The sequence below is a fragment of the Alligator mississippiensis genome, chromosome 5 (genome assembly GCF_030867095.1).
Source record: "Alligator mississippiensis isolate rAllMis1 chromosome 5, rAllMis1, whole genome shotgun sequence".
Taxonomy (NCBI): Eukaryota; Metazoa; Chordata; order Crocodylia; family Alligatoridae; genus Alligator; species Alligator mississippiensis.
In genome coordinates, this window is record NC_081828.1 from 72,477,489 (window position 1) to 72,492,918 (window position 15,430).

Genomic DNA, 15,430 nt, shown 5'->3' on the forward strand with positions numbered 1-15,430 from the left:
CAGACATGCAAGTTGAAAGTGTTGGATCATGGTGACTGTCATTTCAATGTCATATGTCCTTCCCATCAGGGCTTGTAGCAATAGCTCCTGGTTAGTGGAGTCAATCAGGTCCAGATCAACCAAGGCAACCATGCAGGCAGATGGAATTGCAGGATAGGCACCTCTCTGCCCAAGCAGACAGCAAGAAGCCACCTGCTCCTTGCATGACTCACTCAAGTTCACTAGATACTCATCAGATTCAGTGGTCATTTATACGTGTGCTACAGGAGTGTGTGTGGAGGGGGCGGGGGGTGGGGAGTGGGTGGCAATGGAGATACCATACTTCCCTAAGTAGCCTATTCCGCTGTTGCTCTTAGGCAGTGATTCAAACTGGAGTTAGTAAGGGAATATGAATGCTTTTTGAAGGTGGGGCTTCAAAGAACAGTCATATCATCTCTCTGTTGTTTTCATGTAAGAATCACAAAGGTTGCTAGCAGTGGCATTTTTGAGTGAATACTTATGCTACTGGGGTCATGTGCATCCACCTCTGAGTGGAAACTGTGTTATGCACCATACAATTACAATTGACAGATTCAGAACATCCTTGTGAAAGGGTTTCTAGAAACCCATTCTCAGGGAAATGAGTAACTCAGTCCAGCATAACACAATCAGTCCATGTTGGCATCTAAGGGGTTTCAGGCCATTTCCTAGGGGACTTCAATTCACACACAATAAAAATCCTAGTAGAAAAGCTGGCTTTTCCTAACCCGAAGCTTTTACAGAAAAGCAAGGGATGATTAGGCCAAGGAGAATGCACTTTATCTCATGCACTGAGCCTAGGAAACTCTAAAGAGTCTAGAGCCTACAAACTGCAAGACATGCAGCACTACACCCCAGGTAAGTACCAAGGGGCCCTTTGGGCATCAGAATGGGGGGGCACCAAAGGCACCATTTGGAGGGCTCAAGTGCCTCTATACTAATGCTAGGAGCATGGGGAACAAGTAGGAAGAACTCACACTTCTGCTTGCAGATAATAACTTCAATTTAGTGGGGCTAATGGAAACCTGGTGGGACTCTACCCATGACTGGGCAGTACACAATGAAGGCTATAGGTTGTACAGAAGGGACAGAGTAGGGAAGAAAGGAGGTGGGGTTGCTCTCTATGTAAAGGAGCATTATATATCTACCCTAATCCAAATGGGAGCAGAGGAGGAGAAAATTGATGCATTTTGGGTTAGGATACATGGAGGTGGTAGGGAAAGGGACTTGGTGGTGGGGGTCTGCTACAGACCACCACACCAAGAGGAAAAGCTAGACTTGGAATTCTTGAGGCAGCTCAAGAGGCCGTACAGTCTAGGGATGTGGCTGTCATGAGGGACCTAAACTACCCTGACATCTGCTGGGAGAAGCAGTCAGCCAAATCCAACCATTCACATAGGTTCTTACCCTGGATGCAGGACCTTCACCTAATGCAAGAGGTATACGGTCCCACTAGAGGGAATGCCTTACTGGACTTGACGTTGGCTATGGGGGAGGACCTGGTAGGGGAGCTGCAGATTCGTGGTCACCTTGGGGACAGTGACCACCAATGAATTGAATTCACCATACAGCGTAGGGTGGATAAGATAACTAGTAGGATGGAAGTGATTGACTTTAGGAAGGCTAATTTCAGTGTGCTTAGGAATCTAATCAATAACACAGTGCAGGATAAGAGTATTGGTGAGATGGGAGTCCAGGCAGGGTGATTGTTCCTAAAGGAAATGATCCTTTGGGCGCAGAGGGAGACTATCCCAGTATGAGGGAAAAGGGGGAAAGGAGCCAAAAAACTTCCTTGGCAAAATAGGGAAATCCAGGGGAGCCTAAGGGCAAAAAAGAAGCCATACAGACAGTGGAAGCAGGGGGAAGCTATCAAGGAGGCAGTTAGAAAAGCCAAAGCAACTAGAGCTGAGGCTAGCAACACAAATTAAAGACAACAAAAACTCTTTTTTTTAGGTATGCAGGGAGTAAAAGGAAGGTGCAGGGCAACATAGGACCCCTACTGAACAAGGAAGAGCAATTTAGTGACAGACAGGGGGGACAAGGCTGAGCTATTCAATGAGTTTTTTGCCTCAGTGTTCCTGAACAGGACTCAAGATAAGCCTCCTAATGGGTTCTTAGATGGGCATCAGAGGGGCACCAGCCCACCAACTGTCAATGCTGACTTGGTGCAGAGTCACTTGGACGGATTAGATGTATTCAGAGCAGCAGGCCCGGATGAGCTGCATCCGAGAGTACTGAAGGAATTGGCCAGTGTCATAGCAGAACCACTGGCACAGCTGTTTGAGAGCTCGTGGAGCTCAAGTCAGGTCCCGGAGGACTGGAAAAGGGCCAATGTGGTCCCTATTTTCAAGGAGGAGGATCCAAGTAATTATAGACCAGTCAGTCTCACCTCCATCTTTGGAAAGGTCTTTGAAAAGATTATGAAGGATAATATTTGTGGGAGTCCAGCAAGCAAAATAGTGCAGCAGGAACACCAGCATGGATTCGTAGCAGGTAGATCATGCCTGACCAATCTGGTTTCGTTTTAAGACAGGGTCACAAAATGCTTAGACACAGGAGTAGAGGTGGATGTCGTTTTCTTGGTCTTTAGCAAGGCCTTGGATACAGTATCTCATCCTTTTCTCATAAATAAATTAAGAGGCTGTGATGTAGATGTTTACACGGTCCAGCGGGTGGCAAATTGACTTAGTGGTCATTCCCAGAGAGTGGTAGTAGACGGGTCGGTATTGACCTGGAAGGATGTGGATAGCGAGGTCCCGCAGGTTTCGGTCCTTGGACCTGTACTCTTCAATATCTTCATCAGTGACTTGGATGTGGGTGTGAAGTGTACTCTGTCCAAGTTTTTGGACTATACTAAATTGTGGGGTGAAGTGTACACTCTGGAGGGCAGGGAATGATAGTAGGCAGACCTGGACAGGTTAGAAGAGTGGGCAGGACACAATAGGATGCAGTACAACAAGGACAAATGCAGAATGCTGCACTTAGGGTGCAAAAATATCCAGCACATCTACTGGCTGGGAAGTGACCCCTCAGCAGCACAGAAGTGGAAAGGGATCTTGGAGTCATAGTGGACTCCAAGATGAACACAAGTCATCAATGTGACAAAATCATCAGCAAAGCTAACTGCATTTTATCGTGCATTAGCAGATGCATGACAAATAGATCAAAGGAGGTGATACTTCTCTTATATGCGTCATTGGTCAGACCACAGTTGGAGTACTGCATCCAGTTTTGGGTGCTGTCCTTCAAGAAGGATGTTGATAGACTCGAGAGGGTCCAGAGGAGGGCCACTCATATGGTTAGGGGCTTACAGGACAAACCCTATGAGGAGAGAGTGAGGGATCTGGACCTCTTCAGCCTCCACAAGAGAAGGCTGAGAGGTGACAGCTATCCATGTCATCACCTTATGCCACTTCCATGATGCTGTGAAAATGTTCCCTCAGTTACCTTTCTACCAATCAGCAGGAGACAAGTTACCTGGAAGGTTGAAGGTTGTATTCAGCAGTTTGATACTGCAAAAAGCAGGTTGGGACCATGAAGAACCATGCTCAGAGTTCCTTTTCTACCTCACATCCATGGCAGAAAAGAGCATGTGCACATTGGTCAGGCATCCTTTACATTCAACTTAAACCAGATACACAGAAAGAAATACAAACCCAGAGAACTTTACAGACATTGAATTTTAGGTTAGGCTTAAAAAAAAAAAAAAAAATTAGAAAAGAGGACTTGGACTCTTATGAAAACTGTCCCTTTGACAATTCAATAATTTTGATAATTTAACAACTTACCTTGTATGCGAGTGGCAGAAAGTGTGTGTTTTTATAAATATATAATGATCAGGACTGAAAATATTTGTGATTTTTGGAGGAAATATGAATTTCTCTCTCCTCATCTTTTTTTAAAGATTATTTCTAACAAGGTCCATTTAGTCTGATTTATTCCATCTGAGGAATGACTAGACATTCTCTCTCTCAGGAGGGAAAAACAGCAAGACAGGCTGACAGAAAAAAGATTTTTATTCAGAAGAATGATCAAGAGAGACAGCTTAGCCCAGGGGTACTCAGCCCCCAGCTGGCCTGTGGAGCCATCATCCAGCTCACAGGGCCCCCGAGGGTCCAGAAATTTGGCAGCAGGGAAGCACTAGCAGTATTTTGGACCTGTGGGGAGCCCCATAGGCTAGATGACATGGCCCTCTGTGCCAGATCTAGCCGGTACGTGGCTGGACTCAAGCATAAGAGTATTGGGGGGTCCACAGTCTGACCCTATGCACTGACTCGGTGGGACCAGAAGGTTGGGTTCTGCATTGTACCCAGAAACTTGAACTTGATTTGCACTTGGGAGGCTGGTAATCCTGTCATTAGGCTACTAATTGGTCCCTTCTTGGCTGCACTTAGTCAGCATTGCCTGAAAGGAAGGAATATTTCATTAAAAGCTTTGCAGGGGTAGAGAGGCATGGGGGGGATGGTGAATCACTCTGCCCTGAGCATTCACAGTACAGGGCCCCAGGTCCCTAAGTGCTTAAGAGGTTTCTGGTCTGGACAGACCAGTCAGCTCCCTTTTCCCTCCCCTCCCATCCTGAACTACAGCCCAGGTGCCAGACTCCTGTCCTTGGGAAGTTAGGAGCCTATCTCCCATTCTATGGGAATATAAATCTTCCTAATTCACACCTCCCTGCCCTATCTTTCAGGGCCATGCTCAGGTGCTGAGAGAAGCAGAGCCTTCTTCCAGCTAGCCACAGTGATGCTGAGATAGTAACCTCCACCCCCACCAAACTCATGGAAAGGCACTAAAAGAATGTATTGAGCTCTGCAGGCAAGGTGTAAAAAACAGGTACAAATATGCGTGCTTGGTGTCCCTCCCACTTGGCAGCCAAGGTCTGGGAAGCCTCTCTGTGGGTCAGGTCATGGTGATCACCACCACTATACTATACTCTGCAAGGAGTTGGGAATGGTGTGGAGGTTGCTTTGCTTTCAGAGGTTGAGTTAGTGTGGGCAGGTCATCCAGGACTGGGATGGGGCTGCGATTTCAGGAGGGGAGCTGGGGGTTGCTTGGGGGGGGGGGGGGGGAGAATGGGGGAGGTGCTACCTGGGACCAGAATCGGGCTGTGATTGCAGGAGTAGTGGTGGGTATTGCCCTGAGGGAGTCGGTACAATGACAGTCTGCACTGTAAGACTCAAAAATCACTCAGCACCCATGCACTTTCCCCAGAGATTAGATAAAGGGCAGGGTGGAAAAGTAGCACTTGCAAGTCTTTCCAGGTACACAACTTGGGAGTCACTGTGAAAGCAGGCCCAGATCAGCTGAAATAATTTAGGACTCTTGCCTTCATATTAGTGCCTTGGACTGAAAGGGAAGGACTGAGGGAGAGTGGTAGCTTGGCAAGGGGGGCATTTTCTTGTTCCTGCTGTATTGCAGCTGTAGTGGTTCTCACAGATAACTGCATGTTATCTCCTGTCCCTGACCTCCATATCATCTCTGTACCTGGGCCATTCCCAACTCCTTGCAGAATATAGTAAAAGAACAGTGCTGGAAAGCCAAGCGCAGCACATGGCAGGACCCTTCATAGACAGCCAAGGTCTGGGAAGCCTCTGTGGGTCAGGTCATGGGTTCAGCAGCATATCAGGGGCTCAGTGGTGGTGATCATAAATCCATCCAGGGGTGTTAGCACATCATAGCAGAGCCACTGGTAGCATGCAAGGTGGATTCTCACATTTAATGGCAACTAGGGCTTCCCAGCATGCTGTCAAAGCAGGCAGCTGTTGAGCACCTCCCAGGGGGCAATATCCTGCAGCAGGAGCACAGCATATGGGCTGGCATTCCCCCTACAAGCAGTGGTAAAGCTCATCCCTCCAGGTCCGGCTGACTTTCTCCAGGTAAATGTCTGGAGTGAAATACTACTCCAGTATGGACACAGCTCTGAAACACCTCTGTTATAAGGAAAGGACAGGGGTAGGAAGTGGTGTAAGAGCTGTGCCAGCCCAGCCAAGTCTCAAAAGCAATGCCATGACCTATGTGCTCCTGCAGGTACATAGTGCTGAAACACCTCTCCTGTAAGGGAAGGACAAAGGGAGGGAATGGTGCAAAAACTCTGCTGGCACTCCCTGGAGTGGTCAGTCCCTGCCCACTCTGGGGATGGTCTGAGTTCCTATAGGACACAGGGTCCTTGGACCCTCTGAGGGAGTGGAGCAGGTGCCTGCTGCAGTGCCTGCAGAAGGACCTAGGCCTTCCCTCCCTGGAAAGCTGTCCCAGCACTGCTGCTGGACCTACTGCCCACCTGCCTCACAGTCAGGACCCCTGTCTCCACTGTGCCAGGTGGAGAGCAGCAACAGCTCCCAGCTTGAGTCCAGAAAGGGGACTTACCATAGCTCCCTTGCTGTCTCCACGTGAGTGCCCAGATGAGTGCTGGGAGGGTATTGGAGGCCTGCTCTTATACTTCATTTTTATCAGCAAAAACTGCAGCTTAGCACAAAGGCTCTATAACACCCCTGTCTAACTTCAGAGATACCACCTGTATGAGGGAGGACAAAACGGGAAGGATGAAATGGCAGACCAAGGTCAGGGGGCCACACAGCTGCAGAGCACATAAGAGATGTCCAGGGGAGGTGTTGAAAAAACAAGAATATTCTACAGGCCTTGGTCACTGCCTCCAAGCTCCAGGCATGTGTAGCTGACTTCTGATACCCGGAGCTGACGATAGACTCCAGCTGTAGAGGGAGGAGATGTGCTGGCTGGGGGATGCCTACACCTGGACTGCTGAGGTGCAGAAACAGGGGGGTCAAAATGGTCACCAGCTATTTTGAGCATGCAACCTAGACCTCTGTGGAGCTGGCCCAGTCACAGCACCTGGAAAGGGAATTTTTGGACAGGGTTCTAAACTGATTTGCATCCACTTATGACACCCCTGACAGGTGCCAGCGCTGCCTCCTGGCTGGGAGTGTTGGGAAAGGTTGCCTCCCTGCTTCCCACAGCATTCTGTGCCCTGCTCCAGGGACTCTTCAGGACCCTAGATGCTGAATTTGAGGGAACAATCCCCTCTGTGCCCTAACTGGGAGCTGCTGGAGTGAGAGGGGGAGCTAGGCTGGGAGCTGCTGGAGTGAGAGGGAGAAGGAGTGGCAGAAGGGAGCCAGGGACCTATTGTCCTTGTAGACAGAAAGGCACCAGGCAGGACTCGCTCTGGTGGGTAGCAGTAGGTGAAAGGAGTAATGCCAGGGCTATCAGGGACACTACCCCACTCCCAGAGCTAATCCATTCCCCCTCAGCCCTGGTGGTTACTAGGGCTGTGCAAAGCTTGTCCCTGATTTGATTTGGCAGAGATTCGGCCTGATTTGGTAGCCTAACCTCTGAATCCAAATTGAATCAGGAGACCCTTTAATCTCTCCAAAGCAAATTGGAACCCTCCAAATCAATAGAGAGAGGTTCAGAAAGATTCGGCAATTCGGACACAGACTCGACTTTAAATGTTTTTTCTACGTACCTCAAGATACCAGGTGGCTTATCAACACTGTGATGGTGAGGTGGATGGAGCATCCCACAGGAGCGAGGGGGACTCCCCAATGCGCTTGGCAGCAGACCCAGAAGTGGACCAGAAGTAGTTCTGGTCCACTTCTGGGTCCACTGGAGAGCACACTGGGTCCCCTCCTTTGCACCCCCCCCCCCCCCGCGCTCAGCAACAAGTACCTCTTGGGTCTAGGGCAGCACCTGGGGTCCCCCCACAGCTGGTCACTGAGCCAGGAGGAGTGCAGGAGTCCCCGCCATGCATGCTACCCTGAGGACCCACTGGGTTTGCTGCCAAGCACACAGGGGGGTCCCCCATGCTCCTGTGGAACACTCCATCCACCCCAGCATTACAGCATTCATGAGCCATGCCTGGTACCTTGAAGTATGTAGAAAAAACATTTAAAGCTGTGTCTATGGCCAAATTCTCCAAATCAGCATCGAATCTTCAGATCTGGATCTGGACAAAATGAATCAGGGACAGTGATCTGAATGAATGAATCAAATCACTGTCCCCGATTCAGGTCGAATCCAAATTTGAATCGAATTCAGCCCATTTTGCACACCCCTAGTGGTTACCCCATGTACACAGGCCTCCCAAGCAGTTCCAAAGCAGTCCTGAAGGGGTGCAAGAGTGACCAGAACTGAGGGGAGAGTGCAGCCCACCAGACTGCCTGCCCAGGCTATTGCTGGGCAAAAGAGCATCTGGCAACAGAGACTGCTGCCACAAATCATCCACCCACCAGCTGGGGGTGGTGGGGGAAAGAGGAGCAGGGGCAGGGTGAACTCTTTTGATGGGGGGCTGGGAATCCTGTGAAGGAGAGCCCATGGCCCTGATGTGGAGATGCCTACCTGCAGCCTCCTCCCCTGTGCCTCTGGCACTGCCTTGCAGCTCTCTCAATTGGACAGTGGGTCTAGGATCACAGACCTATCCAGTTCTTACATGAAGAAGTCCCTAATCTTCACTCCTGAGTCTGAAAATGTAGTGTGCCAAGTCAAAAGCCCTCTACCCTATGACTCCCCTCTAAGCTTTGGTGTTTGTTAAGTTCAGCCCCTGCAGCAGTCCCCTTAACCCCAACCCTCTCTCCACTCCCTATCCTAACCACCCCTTCCAGGTTCTTTTGCCCCTTTCACAAACATCCCTCACCAAAGGCCAAAAGTTTCTTCATTTGTGTTAATCAAGAAGAGGGACCAAGGTGAGACAGGGGTAATGTTCAACAGGTTCTCTTTATTAAACGTGCTAAACGTTTGGCAGCTGCAACACTTTAAAGTAAGCCATATCTCTTCCTCGCTCCACATTGCCCTGCACCCTGATGTGTGCCCCCCGGAGTGCACCTATGCTTTGAAACAGCCATAGGTACACTCTGTCATCATGTGGCACCTGCTTAGGCAGCAGTTTAAGTGTTCCTTGTGGCAATCAGCTGTCACCTATAGGGCTTCATGAGCCAAAGCATGAGGGGGTAGGCCAGGTCCCTGATGATGAGAGGAAGTAAAATATCATCAATGATGAAATCAGGGATCCCAAGCGTGTAGCATCTGCTCTCCATTAGTTCAAGGAGCAGGGAGTTGCAGAAAATGTGGGCTTTGTGGGTGCTGCCTGCTCAGCCAGTAGATGTGGGTGAAGCAGCCATCATGGTCCATGATGTCCTGCAGGACAATGGAGAAGAATCCCTGGCTGTTGATGAATATCTGGGCAGCCTGGGCCACACAAAGGATGAGGATGTGGGTACCACCTATGGTCCCCATGCAGTTGGGAAAACCTATGCAGTGGAAGCCAGTGATCATCTTCTGCAGGTTGATAAGACAGATTCGTCAGTTGGCCAGGACATCCTGGATGACCAGGCACATCTCCTGGCTGGCCTGGGTCTTGCCCACACCAAACTTATTGCTGACATACTGGTAACTCCTAGGAGTGATCAGCTTCATGATGGTGATGGCCACCTACTTCTCCAGAGTGAGGCTTGGCTTCATGCAGATGTTCTAGTGCACAATGTTGGGGGCCAGCTGGGCAATGTTGTCCATGAAGGTGGCCTGGCACATGCAGGTGGTCTGAAACCACTGTTCATCATCCCAACTGCCCAGGACGATCTGCTCCCATCAGTAGGTACTGGTGGCATGGGCCCAGAACTGGCTCTTGATGGTCTGAAGGTGGTACCAGAGCACCTCAGTGTCCATGATGTCTTGGGTGGCCTTGTCCCCATTGGCCATGTGAAAGTCAGACGCCCAGTCTAGGAAACTTGGTGAGCATAGGGTGAGACATCTGGCTGCTGGCTCAGAGGCATAAAGGTGCATGCCATGGTGATCTGCTGTCTCATCATGTCCGGGTGGGCACACATGATGTCTCACAGCCTCTGGTGAGTCACACAGGGCAACAAGCAGAACATGCTGAAGCTCCTGGGTCTCCCTGCTTGGGTGTGGGCAGCAGGACACTATGGTAAGTGTACAGGCAGGCTGAAGACATGGAGGTATATGTAACTCACAACACAGGGTGCTCACTCTGAGGTTCTTTTGGAAGCCTAGGGCTGAGCGCAGGGCAGGGTCTATAGTGATGTGACAGGGGATTGGGGGCCTGCTTGCCCATGCCTGGCAGACAATCAATGGTGGCCCAGGAGCTTGGCTGTGCTTGGCAGTCTCCAGCAGCATGGGAAGCCCAGGGGGCATGCTGGGAGGTGTGCAGGAGCACTACCAACCTGCTGGCCTTGGCCAGTGCAGGCAGCCTGCATGCCCCATCCCCCTCAAAGTGTGAACATGTATATTGTCCACTACCAATCTAACCTAGGCTGCTGACAGAAAACTGTATAACTTAAATCAATCCCTCCTCCGGCTTCTTGAATGTCTGTACTTAGCCTACTACTCACTACATCTAAAACAGCTGAGATCTCTGAGCCTACTGTTGAGTAGACAGTCTCTAAAAGAGCTAGAAGACAACAAATAGCCATGCCCCCTGGTGGCAACAGATTGGTAGTGGCAGTATCAACTCCTGGTAACAAAGCATCAATTCCTTAGCAATAATTCCCATGCCTTCAGAGCATGGCAGCAACTCCGGTATAGGCCTTTCTATCCAACACTTGCCATTTTGACTGGCGTAGGTGGTAAAGCCCCTCAAGCAGAGCAAGAATCTCTGCCAACAAGAAGTGGCAGGGTCCTCTGGGGTGGGCCTTTGCTATTCAACACCTGCCACTTCAGGCTGTCATAGGTGATAGAGTCCGTAGATAACAGCCCTGGCTGTCTCTCTCTTCCCAATGGATTGGGATAGGGGGTAGCTCCACTGGGTTGATTTGCCAGTGACTGAGAGATTGTCAACTGTGTGGGACTTCAGGTAATGTTTAATAGTCAAAGACTTCTTTCCCCCTGTAATAAACACTGATATAGTTGCATGGAAATGAGGAAGTTTGTGCTCTTTAGGACATCCATTTAAAATTTATTTTCCCAGGTTCCTGGGTAAGGATTCAAACCATATTTAGAAAGTTAGTGCTAAACCCCTCAGTTTGAACTCTTGGTTTGTTACTGCCATCCAGTGTTTGGCAAAAGGGTTACAAGAAAGATGGTTGCCCTGCTCCTCGTGTGATCTCTCCGAGACAAACAAACTTCTGCGATACACGAAACTGATAATGAGGAAGCAGTCCCTGTGAGCAGGATGCTTACAGGGGTTTATCCTGAACTGTGAGTGCCAAGTGCTGCTAGGGAGAAAGGGTCTGCAGCACCCTGGGTGTCCAGGTCAGAGGGTCCTTCCAACCGGGTGCTTAGTGCAAACTGGTCTTCATGATGACTACCTTAGGCCTCAGTGAGGAATTTAATTTGGCCAAGACCCATTGAGTTGCTCCATTGTCCCTAGTGGATCTCACTGGGAGAAGCAAGCATACACTCCACTACGTAAAAATAGCTTTCCTTCTTTAATTTTATTTATCTCTTTACCCTCATCTCTTTTTTTTCCTTCACTAGTTTTTTTCCCTTCCTTCCATGGTCTACCCTGGGTTCTTGACTTCCTTATTACTGTTCCACTTGCGTATTCTGTAAACTGAAGAGTGAAATTAAACAAATCTATTCTTTATGAAATATTGTCCCCCATTCATTTTGCCATTCCAGAACATGGACGGTTGCTAAGAAAAATGTGCAGTGTGTACTGGAGCTTTGCTCCAGTGGGGTGTATTTGTGAGCAACTCTCAGAAATGGCTTTAATGACTTGTGTGTCAGTGGCAGCTGAATCATTCATGTTGCTAAGTGCTCTGAAAATAAGCCAGGTTCACATTCTAAATCTGTCCCATGAAACATATCAAAAGCTATAGCATCTTTATAATGTATTATTGTATATATTCTAGAGCTCTTGTCCCAACCATCTGATGACAGGATACTTGGTTTTAAACACAACACACCAAGTCTGAGAAAGCAGCCAGTCACCCTCCAATGATATACAGCCTAGAAGCTTAGGAAGTGAACATCACTGTTAAGTTTTCCTTTTTTTTCCTCTTCACATTGTTACTTTCCATTTTAAACAGCACATCTTCCACATTGGAGTAATGCTACTCTCGTAGTAACCACCTACATATGTTAGTTCAAGAAAAAATATTTTCTCCATTCACAGACTTGTTTTTTTCTTACCCATGAACCCTCCTGGCTACTCTGGCAGCCACTGCTCTACCATCTGAGAGCAGACAAACTTGAGACTTAAAGGATTTTCAGGAATTCTGGTCTCAAATGACAACACTCTAGTTATTCCTGCATTTCTAATTTACTTTTGAAATGTCTTGCTTAATGATTCAAGGAAGAAGTTAGAATCCTTGCTAATATGAAATCTAACACTTTATTTAGAACTCGTGGCAGAGGTGATTAACTTCTGTTAGACCAACTAGACGATTGCAAAAAAAAAAACCAACAACAAAACCCACACTTTAAATTTTGCAAACATTTAGTTGGTCTAACAAAAGATATCACTTCTACCATGAGTTGTGATTTCTCTTGCCTCTAAACCAATACAGCTACACCCTGGATACCAAACACTTTATTTAAGAAAAGCTCATGATACCAGTGCTCATGTTGCATTGTATTTTTAGCAAACAAAATGGGCTGTTTTTGAAATTGGATCCAACATGGTTTTGCATGGCAGTGTACGGACATTTATCAAAGCTACCACACAGCAGGGTGTTCTCAAGGCAAAAGCTGCAGTTTAATCAGTGTTCTACCAGCAGCAACCAAAACAGAGCAGCAGAGGGCAGCAGCCAAATAAATAAGGCTGCAACTATGAAGTACAGGAATAATCTCCCCGTGATTCCAAGTTAACAGAAAAAAAATGCCGTCATTCAAGCCAACTTCTGGCCCCTAGAGAGCACACACAAATCCATACTTCACTGTTGTTGAAAACACTGAAACAACTTAGTTGACTGCAAGGAAGTGGACTTGATTCTATGACACTGAGCAGCTTTGAGAGTTTGATCAGAAGAGGGTATCACAGGGTCAAAATAAGGGTGCCACAGGGAACTGTGAATGCCAGGGTACAACTTTGGCCTCAAAGGGCACTCAGCCAGAGCACTCAAGCACACAACTTCAAAGAATCTGGGGGTCCCAGCACAAGGAGTTCCTGCAGCTATAGCACACACAATGTTTGTTCAACCACTCCACAGGTGGGTTCTGGAGGGCAGGGGGCATTGTCCTCTAGCAGAAAATGGTAGGTGGACACAATAGCAGAGGAAAGCCTCACCAGTCAGCCTTTTTTATTGTCACAACCTTCCACAGCCAGGGAACAAGCACAGCCCCGCATGATAAAAAGCTGTTCTGCTGTGTTAGAAAGCTGTCCCAGGGTCCTAGCATTCCTGCACACAGCTAACTAAGTGTGAGGAAAATTGCTGAATACATATAAACCTCTCATGCAGCCTGGCTCCTGCTGCCTATGCCTGTGGCTCTCCTTACAGTAGGCCTGTGCGAGTCTGCAGAGATCCGATCTGGCTTTGGATCCAGCCGCTTTGGATGGCTGTGATCCCATCCAGAACTCCTGACTGGGTGTGTTACGAGCGGGGTCCTCCAAGGAGGGTCGTGATCTCCTTAACGCCCCTTCCCCCCGTGCCAAGCCGGTCCAAGGGCACCCTCTGATTCTCACCTGCCACGTCTTTGATGTTTATATAAGTTTGGGAGGCTGCCTTACGCCCTCTTGGACACGGTTCGTTGGGACCTCCGTCCTTGTGGTTTCCCGGACTCTCCGTGGGTCTCTCTGTATGATGGGTGCTTCCTGGGCAGTCTAGCCTTGTGGGCTATGCGTGGCTCCAACCAGCCCTTATACCACATCCCAAGCCTCACAGTTGGACTAGATGTTGTTCGGTCTCTCGGTCTACTCTCACGCCCCTCTCTCCGGGCCTTCTCTGTACTGCTGCCCTCTCCTAGGGCTCTCCGTGCCCACTCTGGGACTTCTCAAGAATACCGCCCCTCTCTTGGGGCTCTCTCTATAATGCTGCCCCTTCCCTGGGGCTCTGTGCCCACTCTGGGCTTTCCCTGTAATGTCGCCCCTCTCCTGGGGCCTTCTGTGCCCACTCTGGGACTTCTCAGTAAAGCCGCCTGTCTCTCGGGCCCACTGCACTGCTACCCCCTCTCTCCGGGGCTCACCGCACTACTACCCCCTCTCTCTGGGGTTTATCGCAATGCTACACCCTTCCTCAGGGGCTCACCATGCCCGCACTGGGGCTTCTCAGTAGTGCCCTCTCTCTGGGGTTGGGGTCTATGCACCCCGTACGCCGCGCCCTTACTGGCACTGGGGTCCCCACGCCGCTGTGGGTTCCCTATGAGCATGCTGCGCCCTCATTGGTGCCGAGGCCCCCACAGCATTGTGGGTCCCTATGACCCCTCCAACCCCTAATAGCCTCACCCAAACCACCGGTGTAACAAAGCAAAACACAAACTCAAGCCTCTTGGCTACAACTTAAACATAAGCAGCCTGGCTATAACAACGTTACTCAGACATCATAGAGCTGCCACCCTTTACCCTGCTTGAGGAGTACCTGCAGTTCTCACATCTTAGCTCCAGAAGCTCCTCTCTGTCAAGCTGCTAGCAGGGAACTGCCTCTGGCCTCCTGCCTGTGATTGATATAGGAGCCAGGCCCTGCCCCTTTCAGTCAGCTGACCTCCTGGTTGCCCTGGCAACCCACAGCTGACCTCCTGGTTGCCCTGGCTATGCTCCTTACTCCTTGCTAGAGCTCTTTCCCTGGCAGTTTCCTCTCTCTAGGAGCAGGGCACCTCCGTGCTCTGCGACACACCTCCCCCCTTAAGATCAGACTCACCGAGGCAGATCTTCATTCCTGTTAGGCTGAGAAGAGCCACAGAGTCCAGCAACACCTTTCTTCAGGCACCTGGTGACTCAAATGCAGGAGGCGGAGGTTTTCAGGTGCCTCCTCCTCGCCTTTTCCCCAGGGCGCACCATGTGGGATTTTTCAGGAGTTACCTCGCCACAGGTAGTCCCCCCACATTAGCCATCCCTGGTAGGGTACAAACCAGGCCTCTCTCTCTTCCTCCCTCACTGCCCCATCACTATGGAGACAAAGCCTCCTCTCTCTTCCTGGGAGAGCTGCTTTCTGCTACTTGGGGTGTCTTGTCCCTTTTCTTCCTCATGTGTCCCAGATCTCTTCTTTGTGTCCCTTGTAATAAATCCCTCCTTTCCTTGGTTTCTTGCCAGTCCCTGAGCTTTCCCCAAAGCTCCCACTGTATCCTAAGTGCACGCCGGGCATCTTCCACCCTCCAAAATTCTATTTTTCCCTGGCCAGTAGATCTTCTGTCTGGCCCTGTATATATCTTTACGAATGCAACTCCCCTGACTCTGGCTTCAACTATTTTCCTCAGGGTCCACCATCTAACTTGCCCTGGGAGGTTATTAACATACACTCATGGCTGTCTTCCTCCCCCTTGTTCTCTCTCCCACCGAGTTACCCCTGTTGTCGAT

General features: G+C 49.4%; 1 protein-coding gene across 1 annotated transcript in view; it reads right to left on the reverse strand.

Moving 5' to 3' along the window:
• Nucleotides 1–14,570, reverse strand: part of LOC106739102 (pancreatic alpha-amylase) — a 35,623-nt gene extending 21,053 nt beyond the window's left edge. Inside the window, exon 1 of the mRNA XM_059728450.1 lies at nt 14,496–14,570. The gene's annotated coding sequence lies outside the window, so the exon portion shown is untranslated. The remainder of the gene's footprint in view (nt 1–14,495) is intronic.
• Between the last annotated feature and the right edge of the window lie 860 nt (nt 14,571–15,430).